At 27.8% G+C, this 3,999-nt stretch overlaps 7 non-coding genes across 7 annotated transcripts; all 7 read right to left on the reverse strand.

Annotated features, from left to right (window-relative positions):
• Window positions 1-561: 561 nt before the first annotated feature.
• On the reverse strand, window positions 562-633 carry ONS95_015001. The gene has a single exon. It is a non-coding gene; the product is annotated as a tRNA-Ile (tRNA).
• Window positions 634-1,028: 395 nt separating this feature from the next.
• ONS95_015002 lies at window positions 1,029-1,099 on the reverse strand. Its single transcript has one exon. It is a non-coding gene; the product is annotated as a tRNA-Gly (tRNA).
• A 72-nt stretch (window positions 1,100-1,171) lies between these two features.
• On the reverse strand, window positions 1,172-1,243 carry ONS95_015003. Its single transcript has one exon. It is a non-coding gene; the product is annotated as a tRNA-Lys (tRNA).
• Window positions 1,244-2,446: 1,203 nt separating this feature from the next.
• ONS95_015004 lies at window positions 2,447-2,518 on the reverse strand. The gene has a single exon. It is a non-coding gene; the product is annotated as a tRNA-Val (tRNA).
• Window positions 2,519-2,538: 20 nt separating this feature from the next.
• On the reverse strand, window positions 2,539-2,611 carry ONS95_015005. Its single transcript has one exon. It is a non-coding gene; the product is annotated as a tRNA-Asp (tRNA).
• Window positions 2,612-3,514: 903 nt separating this feature from the next.
• On the reverse strand, window positions 3,515-3,585 carry ONS95_015006. Its single transcript has one exon. It is a non-coding gene; the product is annotated as a tRNA-Arg (tRNA).
• A 19-nt stretch (window positions 3,586-3,604) lies between these two features.
• Window positions 3,605-3,675, reverse strand: ONS95_015007. The gene has a single exon. It is a non-coding gene; the product is annotated as a tRNA-Asn (tRNA).
• Between the last annotated feature and the right edge of the window lie 324 nt (window positions 3,676-3,999).

Genomic DNA, 3,999 nt, shown 5'->3' on the forward strand with positions numbered 1-3,999 from the left:
TCATTCACACTAATTATAGAATCTCGTTTGATTTCTTTTCCTGAAGTTACTAAGATATTTCAATTCACTTCGTTTATTATTGAATTTCTCTAAGAGTTCATGTGTATTTTACTACCAGATATTTCACCGGATTAAAGAACAACTAATATTACAATTTCTTCACGCAATACACATTTTAAATTTCTTTACTCTCTTTAATATATAGCTAGGTATCCCTAATAGTCTCTTTATATACTTTCCTATGCATAAATGCATAGAAATTACTTATAGATATCTTACACATTACTAATACAACCTTATTAACCTACATTCATTAAGATATTGTATTCGGATTATTATGATTCGAACATAACAGATCCTCAACCCAAATGAGGCGCCTAACCAACCTGGCTCTAATCCGTTTTATTTATCTTTAAAAGAAGAATTCCAGAGAATATCCGATTTGAACGGATGTGATCTATTAAATCAAATAAGTTTCAAGCTTATCACTTTAAACCACTCAGTCAATTCTCTTTTATTGCCTATTATCTAATATTATTAAATAATATTAAGTAATATTCATGATTCCTCAGAGACTTGAACTCTAAACACATCCTTATCAAGAATACGCTTTACCAATTAAGCTAAGGAACCTTGATTTAATATATGAATGTAATTTGTAAATATATTGTTAAAATACGCAAAATGGATAATATAAATAAAATTTATATATCACTAAGCAAGAGCACTCAGATTTGAACTGAGAAAGTGAAGTTTGAAGCTTCAAATTTTACCATTAAACTATGCTCTTATAATTAGTAGAGATGTTATTGTTACATATTAATAACATCTTAATAAAAATACCGGAAAAGAGATGATTCGAACATCCAGGTGCATAACACAATATTTAGCAAATATCTCGCTTTACCCATAGCAACTTTTCCTATTTTTATTTTTAATTAACCCATCAAATCAGGAAAAAAAATATAAAAACTATTAGAACTTTCATATACAGCATAATATTAATATGCTGAATTATAATTATAGTATACGGCCAGCCGAATTCGAATCGACACAAATCGTTTGGAAGACGAAAGGTCTACCATTAACCTATGGCCGTTTATTTTTTTTTGTATATTTATTGTTACCAGTTTTGTCAAAACAATAATCATATTTTTTATCTGTAAACATATAAGACCTATGGGATTCGAACCCATATAACGAAGATTAAAAGACTAGTGTTTTACCGTTAAACTAAGATCTCTTTAGATTTTTAAATCTAAATTTAGGGTATTTTAAGCCTTAAGGCTTAAAATAAGATACCGTAGGTACAAAATCTAGTACAATATACACTATAATATAGCTTAGACATATAAAGAAAATAATTTATATTATTTATCTATAAATCTAATATAACATAAGCTTCTAATAAACATATAATAAAAACATTATCTTTATTACTTAGAAGAACTAGATGGAACAAAGAGGCTAATTAATACAGAATAGGTAAGATAATATATCTACGAACCCCAGTAGTAAATTGAAATAAAAAGGAATAGCCATACCACATCCACAAAATGTCAATATAAAATACTAGACTCAAGACCTAAATGATGATTTTCTGTTGAGTGGTATGCTAAAACACGTCACAAACCGACAGCAATAAAAGCTGTACCTATCATAACATGAAGCCCATGAAAACCAGTACCAAAATAAAAACATGACCCAAAAGCACCATCACTTATAGTGAAAGAAGAAACAGTATACTCTACACCTTGGAAACCTGTGAATATAACTGCTAATATAACAGTAGCAACTAAACCATATAAAGCTCCACTTCTATTACCTTGTATCAAAGAATGATGAGCATATGTCACTGTAACACCAGAAGATAATAATATAACAGTGTTAAGTAAAGGTAATTCAAATGGATTAATTGCTTCTATACCCATAGGAGGTCATTGAGCTCCTAATTCTACAGTAGGTGATAAGGCACTATGAAAAAAGGCTCAAAAAATAGCTAAGAAAAATAATGCTTCTGAAACTATAAATAAAGCCACACCCATGTTTAACCCTCTTTGTACAGCTAATGTATGGTTACCTAAATATGTACCTTCACTTATAACGTCTCTTCATCATAATGACATAGATGAAATAAGTGTTACAAAAGCTAAAGATAAAAATGTTTCTGCATTATTAAAACCGTGCATTGTTAATACACCACTAGTTGTTAATGTTAATAATGCAATACAAGTATATAAAGGTCAAGGTGACGGTGATACTAAATGAAAAGGATGAGCTTGGAAATTACTTCTTGTCAAATTAGTCATTTACATTTATTATTATAAATAATTATGTGTTTTAATATATATAAAACTTTTTTTGATTAAAAAAGAGAGATATATTAATATATGCATACCAGAGGTATATAATTTTGGCGTAATATATATTACTATATATTAAGGATTAAGGAATAGGTGACTTGAACACCTAGCCTACCGTGTGTAAAACGGTTGCTCTACCATTAAGCTAATCCCTTTATAGTTTATATTATCTTTACGGGCTAGGTCGGGTTCGAACCGACATTTGCTTTCTTGACAAAAAAGTTTCTTACCAATTAGAAGACTAACCCTTATTATACTTTAAATTATACTAATAGTATATATTAAATATAATAAAAATATTTAGGTAAGAATAAAACTAACAATTTAGTTAGTTATTAAATCCTTAAATGATTTATGATTAATTTTTTTGTTTTATTGTAATAACAATAGCACCAACCATTGCTAACAATAGTATAATAGAAGTTAATATTAATCATATACTATAACTAGTGTACATAATATTTCCTATACTAGAGATATGGCTAGTTTCGGCTAAATTACCATCTCATATTTTACTAGTAACAAATGAAATTTCACCGTTGTCTAATTCAGTACCATTTAATTTAAAGAATTTATTTAAACTATCACTATAATTATGAGATCAAATATCATTTATAGTATTGTTTAAATAAACAGTATAACTATTAAAAGTAGCAACACTATAAGGCAATATTTGATATAAAAGATAGTTGAAAACTATAGTAATAAAAATAGCTAAAGGTATGCTATTACTAGTATTACTTAATAGTTCACTTATTCTAACATTAATTAACATTAAAATAAATAAAAATAAAATTGACACTGCTCCGACGTATACTAATAAGTAAGAAAGACCAATAAAATTTAAACCTAATACCATTAGGTAACTAGCTATACTTAAAAATAAACCTATTAAAAATAATACAGAAACAATAGGATTTTTACTAATAATAACTAATATTCCACATAATATAGCTGCTATAGATATAATATCTAATATTTCTGATCTATAACCATTAGTGAAAGTTTCATTTAAAATATATAGACTATTCATGAATAAAAAAAGGAATAAAAAAACCTCTATATTTAATTAAAGTTTAATTAAAGTAATTTAACTACCATTATTAAAAATATTTTTAACGAAAGAGGAAAGAGTAGTTAAATAAGAATATAGACGTGTATAAGACTTGAACTTATATACTTGTGGCCGAAACACAAAACTTTACCATTAAGTCAACACGCCATACGTATTCTTAGTGCCTAGCCCCTAAGATGAATTGAACATCTATCGGAATATTAACAGTATTCCGCTCTACCATTGAGCTATAAAGGCCTAAGATAATTAGGAAGAAAAGGACTCGAACCTTCGACAGCTTATTGCTATTGAGTTTACAGCTCAACCCGTCATACCAACAAACGGAACCTTCCTTAGTATAATATAAGTACTTATAACCCAAAGGAGCTGGTTTATAAGTATATATTATACAGTATATATAAAATATATGCATTGTTAACATTAATCAATCCCGTGCAATTTCCACTACACGAACCGTATTTCGACTTAACACCAATCAAAGTCACGCATACGAAAATCTCCCATAAAAATAACTAGAACTAATTTACTAGAGTAAAAATAAATGGAAGACCAAACTTATTG

The sequence above is a fragment of the Cadophora gregata genome (assembly GCF_030347475.1).
Source record: "Cadophora gregata isolate MNR1 chromosome Unknown scaffold_90, whole genome shotgun sequence".
Lineage (NCBI taxonomy): Eukaryota > Fungi > Ascomycota > Leotiomycetes > Helotiales > Ploettnerulaceae > Cadophora > Cadophora gregata.